General features: G+C 34.9%; 1 protein-coding gene across 1 annotated transcript in view; it reads left to right on the forward strand.

Moving 5' to 3' along the window:
• Positions 1-17,760, forward strand: part of SCAP (SREBP cleavage activating protein) — a 135,299-nt gene that overhangs the window by 21,276 nt on the left and 96,263 nt on the right. The window lies entirely within an intron of this gene.

Consider the following 17,760-nt stretch of genomic DNA (forward strand, 5'->3'; position numbering starts at 1 on the left):
GATTATTTTTTGTAATTGTTAAATCAGTATTCAAATCGTATTTATTAATCTAAATATGGCATTTGATTGTTTTTACCAGTTTCAAACTTTTTCTGAAGAATTTTCAGTAATTCTATTTTCTTATTCATATTAGCTTTTTTATATCCTTTTTCCAGTTTTTAGCCTCTGGGAATTACCGTTCAGGTAATGTACTGTTCAGAGAATGAATGAGGATGATATGTATGAGTATAAATGAAGTGTAGTCTTGTACAGTCTCTGTTCGACCATTCCTGAGATGTGTGGTTAATTGAAATCCAACCACCAAAGAACACCGGTAACAATCTAATATTCAAATCCGTATAAAAGTAACTGCCTTTACTAGGACTTGAACGCTGGAACTCTCAACTTCCAAATCAGCTGATTTGGGAAGATGCGGTCACCACTAGACTAACCCGGTGGGTTAGCTTTTTTATATTACCTGTAGATATTAAAACTTCTTTTAATTAGGTATTTTAAAAATGTTATAAATATTTTTTATGCATAATATTACTACAGAATCCTTGTTATGCATTTGTTTTTTTAAACCTATTTTTGGTCTGAAGAAAATTGTACATAACTTTTTTTTTCAATTTGTCATTTATCCAGTGTTACTTGTATAATTAATTTGGATAAATTGAAACCACGCAAACTACAAAAGAACATTTGTGCCACTATACTCAAAAAAATCTGGTTTATTCATGTATAAAGGAAGTACATCTGGTTTTCTCAGTATAATAATGTGTATGTTTTAATATATTTTGGGAATACATGATTAAAATATAATAAAACTTCCAATAATTATTGTAGAATGACCATACCGTTTATAGACATATTAGATAAGAATAATCACCTTGCCACTACTTTATGGTCATGCTAAAAGATTTTATTGCTTTGTTGGCAGATAAGAAGAGTAGATATAAATATATACTTTATATAAAATGTAGTTCATATTTAAAAAATTTAGATCAGTTGATCTAACTTCCGTACAATATAAGCTAGCAGTTTTTATAGGATTTCTTTTTGTATGTAGGTTAAATAAAGTACATTTAAATATAATCTTGGTAATTTTGACTTCATATTTAGATAAATATGCATAAAGTGATTTACAAAGTCGTAACTTCCTTTTGTTAGAAGATTATAAAAATCATAAAATAAATGGAAAAAATAACAAAGAAATAAAATTATGTTCATCTGATTTTTTGTCAAGTAACAATATATTACATTTGCTGCATTTAGTCGGTAGAAGAATTTTTTATAAGGAAGCAGTTTACTGTATTATTAGTTTACTGTGCTTGAATTTGTTCATCATAATTCAGGTTGGAGTCTAATTAGGAATTCAACAGAAATAATGTATAAACAATATTTTATACAATACAGTTTATTAGCTTATATTAAATTTAATTTTCTTATTTTTTCTATTGTCTTAAAAACTATCATGTGTATCTTTTTTAAAATCACAATTTTGTCATTTAACAGTATTATACAAATTATTTATTTCAATATTTTTCTACTTTTATATTCTGATGGCTGCTTTGAGACATAGGTTTTAAAGAATTTTTATTTGATTTGTTTACTTTTTCATTAGTTTTTTCTTTATAAAAAAAAAGAATATGATATAAATTATTTTTTGTCCTTTTTTCCTATTCCTGAATGATGAATTCAACTCTTGATCAGTTAAAATATTACAGAAGTTTATGTTTAAAATAGTAGTTGATGAAAATTAATTTAATTATTAATGATTACTTTTTTATCCATTCTTAATACTGTAAAGTGTAGTTTGAACTAATTAATATAGTAATATTGAGAATGGCAGAGAATCAAAACTGCCCTTATTGTGAGAATCCTGACACACGCGAGCTCATGGTATTCCAGTGCCCAAGGTGGATGGTACAGCAGCTAGGGTGTGTCACAAACACAGGGGTGATTGGCATAGAGTCCATAGTAGAGACCATGCTGGCAAGTGAGGAGAACACAATTGCAATGTTCGTGTCGGGGATACTAAAAGAAAAAGAGAGGGAAGGGAGGAGATGAGAGACAGCCTCGGCTGGAGTCATTGTCTATCTGTGGGAACGTGTTACACGGGTGGGTGGCAGCGATGAAGGTTGAGGGACTCTCAAGCCCCTGAGCTATGAAGACCGAGACCTGGCAGGGATTTCTCTTGGGGTTACTCCTGTTAGAGGCAGGCACAAAAGACCAAGACCCGGTTGCAGAGGTGGGGTGGCTGGGAACAGCATAACCGGGCCTGGCTACCCGCCCTCATGGTTAGAGGCAAAGGCACTTCCCGGAGCTGTGTGACGCTTTAATCCAGCTCTAGGAAGCAGGGGGAAAAATATAGTCATATTAATTATTTATTTGCACTGTTGTTTATTTTGCTGTTACTATTTGTTTTGTTTTTATATATCTGAGCATTATTTCTTCATTATTGTACTTTTCTCTCACTACTCCACAAAGGGGATTACATATTTACTAAATATTTTATTTGCCTCAATAAATTCAGAATGGTTTTATTGAATTTCATAAAGTAATATTAGACAATTTGCCTTGGTTATCTAAGTATGTAATGATTTTAAGAAAACCAAATTACAGAGAGTAGATTGTATTTATTTTCAACTGAAAAACAGTAGTTATTTGAATTTCATCAAGTCAGACACAAAAAAAATATATATATATAAAAATCATTTTAAAATTTACACTATAGATTATGAAACATTATGTATGATAATAATATGTTTTATATGATTAATGAATGTACATTTATTATTGTACCATAAAAATTTAAATATTAGTTTAAATTGAATTAGTGGAATTTAATTGTAGATTGTAATAAGGATATAATCAAAACCTAAACCGACAACGATTGTTAACGTATATATGCCTACAAGCGCCCATGATGATGATGAGGTAGAGTGTATATACGAAGAGATTGATGAAGCAATTAAACACGTAAAAGGAGATGAAAATTTAATAATAGTTGGAGATTGGAATGCAAGCATTGGAAAAGGCAAGGAAGGAAATATAGTGGGTGAATACGGGCTGGGCAAAAGGAATGAAAGAGGAGACCGACTTACAGAGTTTTGCACGAAGTATAATTTAGTAATTGCCAACACCCAATTTAAAAATCATAATAGAAGAATATACACTTGGAAAAAGCCAGGCGATACTGCAAGGTATCAGATAGATTATATCATGGTTAAGCAAAGATTTAGAAATCAACTCGTTGACTGCAAAACTTACCCTGGAGCAGACATTGATAGCGACCATAATTTGGTGATAATGAAATGTAGATTGGGGTTTAAAAACCTGAAGAAAAGGTGTCAGATGAATCGGAATTTAGAGAAGCTTGATGAAGAGGAGGTAAAGAAGATTTTTGAGGAGGACATCGAAAGAGGTCTGAGTAAAAAAGATAAGAAAGAAAATGTAGAAGAAGAATGGGAGAATGTTAAAAAGGAAATTCTTAAATCAGCAGAAGCAAACTTAGGCGGAATAAAGAGAACTAGTAGAAAACCTTGGGTTTCAGATGATATATTGCAGCTGATGGATGAACGTAGAAAATATAAGAATGATAGTGATGAAGAAAGTGAAAGGAACTATCGGCAATTAAGAAATGCTATAAACAGGAAATGCAAACTGGCAAAAGAAGAATGGATTAAAGAAAAGTGTTCAAAGGAAAATTTTGGGGTACATAAATAAAATCTAATAATGTGTTAAACAAAGATGGTACACCAATATATAATACGAAAGGTAAAGTCGATAGATGGGTGGAATATATTGAAGAGTTATACGGAGAAAATTAATTAGAAAATGGTGTTATAGAGGAAGAAGAGGAAGTTGAGGAGGATGAAATGGGAGAAACAATACTGAGATCTGAATTTAAGAGACCATTAAAAGATTTAAATGGCAGAAAGGCTCCTGGAATAGACGGAATACCTGTAGAATTACTGCGCAGTGCAGGTGAGGAAGCGATTGATAGATTATACAAACTGGTGTGTAATATTTATGAAAAAGGGGAATTTCCGTCAGACTTCAAAAAAAGTGTTATAGTAATGATACCAAAGAAAGCAGGGGCAGATAAATGTGAAGAATACAGAACAATTAGTTTAACTAGTCATGCATCAAAAATCTTAACTAGAATTCTATACAGAAGAATTGAGAGGAGAGTGGAGGAAGTGTTAGCAGAAGACCAATTTGGTTTCAAGAAAAGTATAGGAACAAGGGAAGCAATTTTAGGCCTCAGATTAATAGTAGAAGGAAGATTAAAGAAAAGCAAACCAACAAACTTGGCGTTTATAGACTTAGAAAAGGCATTCGATAACGTAGACTGGAATAAAATTTTCAGCATTTTAAAAAAATTAGGGTTCAAATACAGAGATAGAAAAACAATTGCTAACATGTACAGGAACCAAACAGCAATAGTAACAATTGAAGAACATAAGAAAGAAGCCGTAATAAGAAAGGGAGTCCGACAAGGATGTTCCCTATCTCCGTTACTTTTTAATCTTTACATGGATCTAGCAGTTAATGATGTTAAAGAACAATTTAGATTCGGAGTAACAGTACAAGGTGAAAAGATAAAGATGCTACAATTTGCTGATGTTATAGTAATTCTAGCCGAGAATAAAAAGATTTAGAAGAAACAATGAACGGCATAGATGAAGTCGTACGCAAGAACTATCGCATGAAAATAAACAAGAAGAAACAAAAGTAATGAAATGTAGTCGAATTAACAAAGATGGACCACTGAATGTGAAAATAGGAGGAGAAAAGATTATGGAGGTAGAAGAATTTTGTTATTTGGGAAGTAGAATTACTAAAGATGGACGAAGCAGGAGCGATATAAAATGCCGAATAGCACAAGCGAAACGAGCCTTCAGTAAGAAATATAATTTGTTTACATCAAAAATTAATTTAAATGTCAGGAAAAGATTTTTGAAAGTATATGTTTGGAGTGTCGCTTTATATGGAAGTGAAACTTGGACAATCTGAGAAGAAAAGATTAGAAGATTCTGAAATGTGGTGCTATAGGAGAATGTTAAAAATCAGATGGGTGGATAAAGTGACAAATGAAGAGGTATTGCGACAAATAGATGAAGATAGAAGCATTTGGAAAAAATATAGTTAAAAGAAGAGACAGACTTATAGGCCACATACTAAGGCATCCTGGAATAGTCGCTTTAATATTGGAAGGAATGGAATGGAATGCAAAGTTGGCGGGAGTTTATTACTCCCTACTTTATCGCAGAACCTGGACAGAGTCCCTTGCTGCTGGGTGATTCTATCGGGTGTGTTTTTAAGGTTTATTTTTAGTTAGCGGGTCTAATTTTTCAAGTTTTCTTTATTATTATTTAGTATTTTAAGACGGATTTAATTGCATTCCAATCCGTTGTTCAACCAGCGTTAGCGAACCCATTTCATGGGCCGACCGCGGAAGACTAGGCTTATAAAGCCTGTCCTCCCGACGTAATTCCCCTTCAGACCGTCCACTGAAGTCCTTTCGGTGCTAACGCTTAATAGGCTAGCAGGAATACGCCACAACGGGGCACTAGCTATAAGGAGGGAGCAATGCGTCCCCTTTTCCGGAGGAGTCGCAATTGCTGAGTTATTTTATCTTACTTGTAAGTTTTGAAAAGGAGAGGTTGTGTAGAAGCTCTTCATCCGCTTCTGGTATGGCTGCCCTTCAGGACGCATCTCTGCTGGGCTCTGTTCCGGACTCCAGTCCGTGATGTTGAGACGAGTGATGGGTCTTCCTTCTTCTTCATCTTCTTCTTCTTCCGAAGACCTCTTCGTTCTTCTTTGGCCTGCACTTTCCAAGAATTGGTAGTAACCGAAGTTACATACCATTAACCTTGAAATTCCCGAGGCCCCGAAGGGCTGAACGGGGGAAAGTGCAGGTTTCTTCTCTCTTCCGTGCTGTCAGTGGCTGCTGGGCTCGTTCCCTCTTTCTTCTTTCTTGAAAGGAAAGGAAGGTAATAGGGAACTTACAAAAGTGATACCTATTCGCGATCGCGGTTTTGGGGCGGCGATTTTCTTAGAAGAAGTAAACAGAAATTATTCACTCCATGTAATTATTAACCTTCAGACACACGTGTATCTGAGAAGGGATACACACACACACACACGAAGAAAAAAATAAAAAAATAAATAAAAATTTGATTTTTACTTTCCTTTGGACTGGCAGGATGAGAGGAAGGAAAGGCCTGATTCTCCACATGTCGAGCCACGGTTCCACTAAGTCCAGCTGCCTTTGGAGCCTCCGGACCGCGTAATCCACATTTGCGGATTCGTAGAAATATACCGTGGCGTCTGCGTAAAGGGCCGTTTTGATCCCTTCCGACAGCGGCATATCGTTCACGTACAAAATGTACAAGAACGGGGAAAGCACTGCTCCTTGGGGAACCCCAGCGGTTATTTCTCTGGTAGAGGAAATCGTTTCCCCTACGCGCACGACAAAATGTCGGTCTAGCAGATATGACCGCATCAGTCTGACATAGCGGTAAGGGATCGCCGATCGCGCTAGCTTATAAAGCAGCCCGCTATGCCAAACTTTGTCAAAGGCCTTGGCCACATCCAGAAAAACGGCTGCAGTCACCGCTTTCCTGTTCAGGCCTCCGACAAGGTCATCTATTATTTTTACCAGTTGGAGGGTAGTTGAGTGACCCTCCCTGAACCCAAATTGCTCGGGCCGCACTTCTCCCTCCATGTATCGCCTCAGGTTTTCGAGGAAAATTCTCTCGAACAACTTAGACAATACCGGTAACAGGGAGATTGGCCTATAATTCTGTGGGAAAAGTGAACTTTTCCCCGGTTTGGGTAAACATACGACTTTGGCCGTTTTCCAACAATTCGGGAAATATCCAACGTACAAAATGGACGTGAATATCACCGAAATTGTTGTAATCACGGAGGCCGGTATGTTCCGGAATGCACGGGCGCTGATCCCGTTGACACCCGGGGCCTTGTGGCCTTAATGGCTGCGGAAACTTCCGCTTCAGTGACTTGGTCAATCTCTAGAGGGGCGTCCTCCACCTGTGAGAAATAATCTACAAGAAAGGATTCCACCTCGGTTGTGTGCTCGTCGTTCGGGGCGGGAGGGGGGTTTGGAGTGAATTGCTCCTCCAAGGTATCGGCGAAAACCTCGGCCCTCTCCGCCTCCGAGTAGGCAAGAAAACCTCGCTGCCCCACAACCGGATTGCGAGGCTTCTTCCCTTCTCGCAGTCTCCTGTTCAACCTGAAGACCGAGGAGATGTCGTCAGAGACCGAGGTGAGGTATTCGTTCCACGAATCCTCTCGATGGCTTGTCAGCAGTTATTTCACCCTGTCCGTTTGATTGTAAAAGGCCCGCTTATCAGCGGGGGACAGGGTGATTCGATATCTCCTCCTCAGTCGTCGTTTCTCCGTTATGGCTTCGGAGATATGAGGAGGGAGGTCGTTTCGAACAACTGCTCGAGTTTTGGCCGATGAGCTGCCTGCCAGGGCCTCGGTCATTGACGACGTGACGCGCCCGACAGTGTCGTCGATTTCCTCCGGGGTGTTCAGGAGCTCAGGATTTACCGGCCTGTACTCCCGCTGGAGGGTCTCGTAGAACCTTTTCCAGTTGACTGACCTTCAGGGTATAGGCGGGGAATCTCGGCCACCCCCTGCCTGACCTAGTTCCAACAGGACAGGGGAATGGTCCGAGCTGAGGTCTTCTATCGTTTCAATCATGAATGGGAGGGTACCCCCCTTCATGACTGCGATATCCAGCACGTCAGGCCTAGATCTGCCTGAGCGATGCACGAACGTGAGCACCTCAGGGCCTACGACGACCAAGCGGCGGGCTCTCGCCCTTTCGTACAGCAATCTGCCATTCGGATTTGTCAGAATGCTGTTCCATGACACGTGTTTGGCATTGAGGTCGCCCATCCCAATTTTCCAGCACGGCATCCAGATCTGCGCCGGTTACCGCGTCGTTCGGCTTGCTATAAGCCGAAACCAGCCGATACACCGTGCCCAGATGCTCCACATGCACACACGTTTGCCACGTTTGTATGAAGAACAACGCGCGTATGCATGTGGCGTCTGTGGACTAAAACCGCAGTTCCACCAGAGGTGCGAGATCCGGGTCGAACTGGCCTATCCGTCCTATATGTAAAATAGTTCCGAAGGGTCAGTTGCTTGTTTGGGTTCAAGCACGTCTCAGACAACAGTATCACGTCTATCAGTAGATCCTCGGCCAGACGGCATAGTTCCTCCGTCCGGCCTACTACTGAGTTGGCGTTCCACTGCAAGAGTCTGAGGGTGGGCCTAACCATACCTGGACAGTACAGCCATGAGGCACTCTATTAAGGACTGAATACAGTCCTTGAGAGATTTTGCCTGGAGCAGGCGTGGCAAAACCATCATGATATCTGGCAGGATATCCTTCACTGTCATCTGCGACAGGAAGTCCATGCCAGTGGTCTCCAACGGGGTAGCCGGTTTCGGATTGCCGCTGGAGGTGCCTTTTGGCGCGGCCGCCCTTTTGGTGGGGCGCGGTGTTTTACAGCCTGCTTGGCCTTCCCAGCCGGAGCAGGCTTTGCCTTTCCCGTCGAGGAAGGCTTGGCCTTCTTCGCCGGGGCCGGCTTTGTCGCCGCCTTTTGTTTCACCACCTTCTTGCTGGTCGCCGCCGGTTTTGGCTTGGCGGGTGTTGGGGAGGGTACCTCCCCAACACCTTTTCACGACCGCCTTGGCCACAGGTGCCGGCACCTCCGGTTTGGGGGCTGATATTCCCCCACCGGCAACACGGGCCCAGCTGCGGCCGTCAACAGTCGCGGGCTTTTTAATGCCCTTGACCTTGTTGACTTGCTCCTTATAATAGAGGCAACCCCGGTAATTAGCCGGATGAGGCCCCTTGCAGTTAACGCATGAGGCTGGTTCCTCACGCGGCTTAACGCATGTGGCAGTGTCGTGGTCCCCACCACACTTGACACATTGCTGGGCCCTCTGGCAGTAATTGGACGAGTGTCCAAATTTCTGGCATCTGTGGCACTGGGGTGGCCCCCCTCGTGACACTCCGACCTCCGACCTTGCAATAAAAAATATCGCTGAGGTCGTATATTTTACGGGCGTTAGGGGTCCTTTTCAGGGCCACTAGGCAGGTCGGGGTTTCCCGACCATCCCTTGTGAGGAGCTTCTTGACCGAAGTCACCTCAAAACCAAGGGAGGTCAGTTCCTCCCTTATCTCCTCCGGGGTAGTCCCATAGAGGATCCCCCGTATGACTACCTTCAGCTCCCTGTCCTTCGGGAGCTGAAAGGAGTGGAAGGCGATTCCCTTTGAGTGCAGGAAACTCTGCACCGCCCGGTAATCCGCCTCGTTGCCCAGCTGCAGCCTGATCGACAGCCCGGTGCTTTTTGCCACCAGGCGTCCCCCGATCCGCGACTTAATGTCGCGCGCTAATGCTGGCCACTCCTTCGGGCAGTCCAGCATTATTGGCGGGATTTTCTCCCGCCTGACGGTAGCAGGCTGTGATGGGGCCCCATCATCAGCCTGCGGGTTGGCGGCTGCTGCAGCCCGCTACGGGCTCCGTCTCCATAGGAGGCGCGGAGTCCCGGCGTTTCTGGCGCTTCCTAGCTTTCCTATCCACCGACGGACAGTTCCGGGGTGGGGCAGGCCTTACTTTTCCTTCCATGAAGGAGAAAAAAAGCAGACTAAAATTAAAATTTATATTATCACTACACTTGCTGTAAGAAAATACACAACAGAAATAAAATTGGAAAGTTTCATTTCCTGTTAAAATAAAAATTATTTTAGAAGTATCACAATAGTCTATTATGTTAGGCTATTAGTCTAATGTATAACTAATGACTACAAGAGTTCACTTTACATTATTATAATAGAAATTTGAATAGAGTAAGAATAAAATTAAGAAAAGGATTATCCTTTTCTTAATGTAACTGGCCTGTAATCCAGGTAGCTGGCCGCCCAGCTGATGTCCTAGCAGACCCTTCTCACATTGTCTGGCGACGCAGGTAGAAGAACTGTTGAACACCTGGCTGGACTGGTTACAACTCACAATCACAGAGCACAATAAGACACAACCTTTCACTACAAGAGCCAAGGATGGAATCATCACTGAGGTGCCGAGCCCGAGCACACCAATATATACGCGATTGGCGTGCGCCTGGCGGCGTCAGGTGGAAACGTTCCTTACTTTCTGAATAGCCCTCGTTTCTTCTACATATGTGTTAGATAAAGATTTGTTTTAAATGTATTTTTTCTTAAAGTGATAGTGAGTGGAAATTGTTATTCTGAACAATTCAAATAAAAAGGTAAAATTAGTATTTTAACTATTTACTATTGCAACAATGTACCAGCTTGTTATTTAAATTGTTTTGTAATGAATAGTTTATTATATTAAGCATTGGAAACTTTTTTCATAAAATTGCTGTTAAATGTTTCCTTTACAAATTTGCAGTTGTTACCAGTTTTTGACAAATTAACTTGTAATTTTTTTTTAAAGTAACATAATTTAATCAAAATTATTACATTATTAATTAGTTAAATTTATTATGTTGCTGAATTCTGTTGTTTCATAAAAATAACAAAAAAAAAATACTAATTATAAAATTACTTGAATATTAATTTAATTTATCTCAACACAAGTGCATTGTAGATTTTGATTATTGATGCATGTTCATTGTTAATCTCGTCATTTTTATAATATTTATATATATATATATCTTGACCTTTGTTTTTGAGTCTTGATCTGATATATTTTGATTTGAATTGAATTTGATATTGTTTATATTTAGCTTGTTATAAAGTAAAATTCCTCTTGTATTTTTGCTTAATGTTGTATAGCAATGTGCAGGATATACTTAATTATTATTATTAGTGTGATTGTATATTATGGTATAATGAACAATTGAATTTTTATTTTATTATTTTTATAATTACATTTAAAAATACTTAGTTGCAACTGTATTTATTTGGTATGTTGATTAGGTATTGAAGTTCAATGTTAAATCATTAAAATTAATATTTCATTCAGCTTATGTTGTTTGATAGTTGCCAGAATTAAATGTGAACATATTTGCTTTAATTCTATAATTGTATGAAACTTGAGAGCTTGACAAATAGCTGTCTATTTATCCACTTATATGTTGCAATAATTTTTTTTTGTGTGAGATAGCTAATCATTGTTTAAGTCATATGCTGGAATATCCCCATTTTTTGTAGGGTTATCTTGCTTAATGGGCTTGTATAACTATTCAGAGTATTGAAAGTAATATGTCATTTTGATATGGTGATCTTAATATGACAACAATAGTTGTCAGATAATGCCAAAGTTAATAAAAAATTAAAATACTAAAAACAAAAAACCTCAAAAACTTCTGTTATTAAAAATCAGTTTGAAAAATGTATTAAGTTTTGGGTTCATGGTAATTATTATCTGGAGGGTTCTGTTTAGTATATAAGTAATCATATCTTGCTATAATTAAAATCTTATGTCATCCCATCAGATTTGTAATATAATATTATCTCCTGGGGGCTTCTTCAAAAACTCAGAAACATTGTTCAATATACAAAAATGAGCTGTCAAATCAGATGTTACCCATAAATATGAATCGCATGGAATGATATTTATTAAATCAAACATTCTAATTAACATTAGTGTAAATATAAATTAAAAAAAAAAAATTAGTTACTTTTTCGTAGAACAGTAGCTACTCTGATCAGACCACATAATAAAACTGTTTATGTGTAACTCTGAACAATACTTCATACTTCTATGTTTCTGTTGCCATTTTTGTTAAATTATGACGATAAAAGATCTTTCTACCAGTTTTATTTAAAAAGAAAAAAAAGTTTTCTTTTATAAAACTAGTACTGGCGGTGTCATTGAGTTTTTAACCGACTTCAAAAAAAGGAGGAGGTTCTCAATTCAACTGTATTTTTTTTTAATGTTTGTTACACAATATCTCCAATGTTAGTAAACTGATTTTGATAATTTTTTTTTAATTGAAAGCGTACTTTTGCAGTGTCCTATATAAATTTTAACCAAATCCAATGATAATCTTAGGAAAAATATCAAAATACTGAACTCGCGATAGCGAAACTGGTGTTGCACAGCTTGATACCCTTAGCCGCTGACTACTCGCACCAGTACAGTGTTGTTGTCTGTTCACTGTATTTCTAAGATATTAATAACAGTCTATATTATCTTTGTTTAGTCTCTGTGAAAACATTCATGACATTTCTACCTATATTTTTATAATTTGGAATGATTTTCTTAACTTTAACCTATATAGTGTGAGTCCTACTTCAACAATGCAAAATTGCTAATAGAAGTTTTACTTCAATATAAGAATAAAATGCAGCATACAAAAATATAATATGTTACTTTATAATACTTTACAAATGCTTAGGTACATATATTAACACCAAATATACATGCCTTAGTGAACTCAAGGTAAAGTATGATCATGAGACACTCTTATATGCTCTTGAGATCTCATTTTACATCTGCAAATCCCATATAACTACTTTAGCCACCTATCAATCAGTTGAGGTATTAACTTTGTGAATACATGAATAAGTCTATGCATGGAATGGTATGCCATGTATATATATATATATATGTATATATATATATATATATATACTGGGTGTTTCTAAAATGGTGGACTGGCTATATTTCGTTCTCCCACATTTGCCATTTTGTTATTTTTGTATAAAACCTATATCTCAAGTTCAGATAGACGAATCACATTAATATTTGCTAAGTTTCTTGATTATAAAGTTTTACACTTCAAAAATCAGGACTTAAAATACCTTTGCAAATTACAAAATGGCAGCCATGTTTATTTTTCAGTCTGTTATATCTCCATAAATATAAGTTTTATCAAAATGTATGTTATTTGCTAAAATGTTAAGCCTTTTATTTTGAAGAAAATAACTTTTTTTTTTTAATCAGTTAACATATAGTTGAGTTATGGCAGAAAATTGATGTAATTTTGTGTCTGTTCTCATGTCCTCCACTTTACATTCAATTCGATTAAATATTAATTGTTTTTATTTATTGTTAATTATAATATTATAAATTAGTATCAGATTAAGTAATAATTTTCTCACAATCATAGACCGAATAATTAAAAGAATAAAACAACTACCTGTGATAATCTTACGTTAATTGTTGTACAACATTATGTACAACTTTTTTTAAAGTAAACAGTTAACAATTGTTAAAAGTTATAAGTGATGTTCAAAGTATCCACCATTAGAGATTACACAAGTCTCCAGTCTTTTTCTGAGAGATTGTCTTAACCATTCAAAAATTCTGGGAATATTCCTAATTTCTTGAAATCCATTTTGACCCTTTGTTGAAGACCCTCATTGTTGAGTATTGGAGTTGAATAAACGATATGTTTCAAATGGCCTCAGGTAGAAGTCAAGAGCGTTTAAGTCAGGTGATCGCCCCCTGGGCAGTCCAGGACACTGACCTCTCCGTGGCCTATCCATTTTTCTTGGAAAGTTTTATGCAGGAAATCTGGTACCAACTGACTGAAATGTGCTGAAGCTCCATCATGGAGAAACCACATATTTCCTCTTAATTGTAGAGGAATTGTCTTCCCAAAAATGTGGAAGATATTCGGTTAAATGAGCAAGATAATTTTCTCCATTTAAACAATTTGGTAGAATGACAGAATTCAAAAGATAGTCATTAAAAATACTGCCTATACGTTCAGGGAAAATCTTTGTTGATGGCTACTTTGGAAGATACCATGAGGATTCTCGTCGCTCCAGATACACTGGTTGTGATAGTTTTGAATAACGTTCCTGTTGAAAGAAGCTACAACATTCCTTCTAGGAATAGTCACCGTGTAAGATTATTCAAAAGTGAAAACTTAATATCGGTTGTTTTATTATTATTTAATGTTAAATTTTATTGTGAGAAAATTATTATTTAATTTGATACTAATTTACATTAGAATTAACAATAAATAAAAACAATTAATTTTTAATTCAATAGAACGTAAAGTGGAGGAGGATATGAAAACAGACACAAAATTACAACATTAATTTTCTGCCATAACTCCGCTATTTGTTAACCAATTTTAAAAATAAAATGCCCTTTTGTTTAAATTAAAAGATTTAATATTTTAGCAATAGTATTAATATAAACATAATATTATTATTATATTAATAGTAATATTATATTATTATTATCAACATAAACTAATAATAATAATAAATTATCAAACATACATTTTGATAAAACTTATATTTATGAAGATATAACGGATTGAAAAATAAACATGGCCACCATTTTGTAATTTGCAAAGGTATTTAAGTCCTGATATTTTGCTAAGTGTAAAACTTTATTACAAAGACGCTTACCAAATATTAATGTTATTCAACTATTTGAACTTTAGATATAAATTTTTATATAAAAATAGCAAAATGGCAGACGGTAGAGAACAAAGGAGAAATTGCCATTTTTCCTAAGAATATTTTTTTTTTTTTTTTTTACAAATATAATCGAAAAAGTATAGCCAGTACACCATTTTAGAAACATTGTATATATATATATATATATATTATTCTATACGTAATATTACACCCATATATGGGTGATAACAAGTAGTTTAATTTATATAATATAAAAAGATGTATTTGCTTAATATATGCATATGTTTAATTTAGCTGGCACCAAATTAAAAAATAGTTATTTGTTGTAAATACTTTACTTTTTATTGTTACACTACTTTAGTTAATAAATAAAAATATAATTATTTGTAACTTTTTAGTAATATTATTCTGTGAAGTCAGTTTTTTGATTTTTAAATTATTTTATTAAATTAATAAAAATTTTATCAATTTAAAAAAGATTTTGCAGGATTCTGTGTCTTCATTTATACAATTAATATGTCAAATAATTTTCACCAATTCCTTTTAATTTGTTTTTGGTGCTTATTTTATTTATTTTGTGTCAACTTTTTGTATATTTACTATTTTTTCTTTACTATTATTTCAAACTTATTTTATGGTCCTCTGTTTAAGGGTTTACCGTGGTTTCCCTTGACCCATTCAGGCAAATATTGGAGCAGTTTCTTTTTTCAATCTTTGGAGTATACAACTATTCTTAGTGTAATCTACATTAGATAAAATTCTAAACTTATACATTAGAATAAAATGTTTACTTATTTATATGTTAAGTTAAATTATGAGACCTTCCTTTTTCTAATAATTACCTTGGTCTTGGATCAGAAATTTTGTACTGCAACAAGTAGAAAGCAGGCTCGAAGGCAAAGTACACTTCTTTCAGAGGGTATCCCTACCAGAGTACATAATACAAGGAACTGCATAAATCCTTAGGTGAGATTCAAAAGGCATCTATCCTAAATAAGCAGAACACCTTTGGGAAGAAGAGTTCAAGGGAAAGAGAAAGGGCTGAATAATGAGGAAGGGACAGTCTATCTGCAGAAGGACCACAAAACAAGAATAACCCTGTCCAAAAGAATGCTTCATATTTCTCTTCTGTGTACAATACTAAAGAAAGGGGTACCTCTACCCAAGTTAGGAGCAGTTAATGGTAACCACTGATTTTAGATTGATGAATTCAGATATGTGTTATAACACATTCACTTTCAAGATATTAAACATTACCCAGAAATAATTTTCCTTAAAGAGACCCGTAACTATCTAAACAACTGATGAATCATTTCAGATTCTCACTGAGGGTTTTAAGTTATTTAACTCTTAAAATTATGATGTAATTTTATTATAACATTAGAAGAAAATTGTAATTGAAGTCAATAAAAATCGCTTAATTTTTATAAATCCATTTTTATTGAAAACTAACAAAAAATATTCTGAACATCTTGCACTACAGATGAGTAAACAATTATCTCTAATACATGGTATTTAATTGTCCAGTTTAGCCACATGGAGGTCTTGTTCCATTTTAAAACATGCCATAGTGTTATACCAAATTCATGGTAATTAGGTTCATTGTAAAATAAAAGTGAGAAGGTAAAAAAATGTTTTGTGATTTTTGCGAAGTAGTTATTGTAAGTAGAATATTATTTTTTGTTTTCTTTAAAAAAATGATTGTTAGTGATTTGGAACATAATAAAGAAAAATACTATGTTAATTCACAAATTAGGACTTTGTGTGTATGTGTATTTATATATATAAATGCTAAATACTACTATATTCCAAAATTTACTAAAAAGGACATTTTCTCTCATTTTTCTATGAGTATCTGTAAATATCTATCTAGCAACTAATTAATAACAATTAGTCATGAAATCCTGACAATATTAATTAAAAGCTTCACTCTGTTTTCTTTAACAGCTTTATAGATACTACATTACCAATGCAGTATCTATAAATAAAATGTATAGATACTTTACAGATATTCATAGAAAAATGAGAGAAAATGTCATTTTTAGTCAATTTTGGAATATAGTAGTATTTAGCATTTCACTAGTCATAGTTCAAAAATGAGTTGTTTCCAGACATATGTGTGTGTGTGTTTGCGCGCTTGTGAACTTTTTTCATTCCTTTGACAAGTGGAAAACAGTTATAAAGTATAATTTTTCAGAATATTGTGTTTCAGTTATAAATCTGTGTCTGAATCCCAGTCAGGTTAGCATTGTTTCACTTGCTTCTAAATTTGTTTCTTGTTATTAAAAGTAAAAAGGAGTTTAATATAGCTGTAATTGGGTATAGGCTGTGATTATTGGACAGTGAATAAATAAACAAATATATATATATATATATATATATATATATATAAAAAATTATTTTATTTTAAAACTATTAAAGTAAATAGTATTATTAATAATTTTACTATAATGTTAATTTATTTATTTTCCTGTGATGTGTTTAGCAGAATCTTGAGTTTTTAGAAAAAATGTTTGATTAAAACATTTTTTCAAATGTATTTTAAATAACATATTTCAATGCATGTGTCTTTATCAGTTTAAAAAGCATAGCTTTTAAAAAAACATTCTCTAATCTATTGGTTACACATGTATTAATGAATAACGTAGCACACAGCACATGTTTTTTAATTTGTATGCAATGTTTCCATCTTTATAAAACTTTATTATTTCATTAAGTAATTTTTTCACCAATTTTATATTATAATATAAAGAATTTTCCTCCAACTACACGTGTATTTACTTCATTTATCTATTTTAATATTGTAGACCTGTTAATCACATAATTTTTTTTAGTGTTTATCAGTGTTTGATGAATTCAGTTTATTGCATTCTCAAACTTTATAATGTTGATGATGATTCTTATTCTTTTAGTTTTGAATATAGATGAAAATCATTAGAAACTAGAACTGTGCTGTATGATGGATATAGCAATATTGAAAGCCAAGAATTATATACATTGAATTACATCTCTTGCTCCAAGTGATATATTTTCAGTAGTAATTTCTCCACAAATGTTTTTTTAAGTATTCTCTCTAGTAGTTGTCAATTAAATATTGGCAATATTATTGTATATTTTTTGCTGGTTAAAATTAAGTATTTTAACAGATATTACATAATGATTATAATTAGATGTAATTATTGTAATACATATTTTTTATAGTATGTAATTGCATAGTGATAATTACATATTAATAGTATATTTAGATTCTTAAAATAAGTGATGTGTTGCTAGTTTGGTGTGGGAAAATCATACCTGGAATTATAACATGTAAATTGTATAAATGTGGAATGTTAAAAAAAAAAATTAAGTAGCTGTCATCTTTTTCGGTTACA

Source organism: Lycorma delicatula, chromosome 2, assembly GCF_047948215.1.
Source record: "Lycorma delicatula isolate Av1 chromosome 2, ASM4794821v1, whole genome shotgun sequence".
In the NCBI taxonomy this organism is placed as follows: Eukaryota; Metazoa; Arthropoda; class Insecta; order Hemiptera; family Fulgoridae; genus Lycorma; species Lycorma delicatula.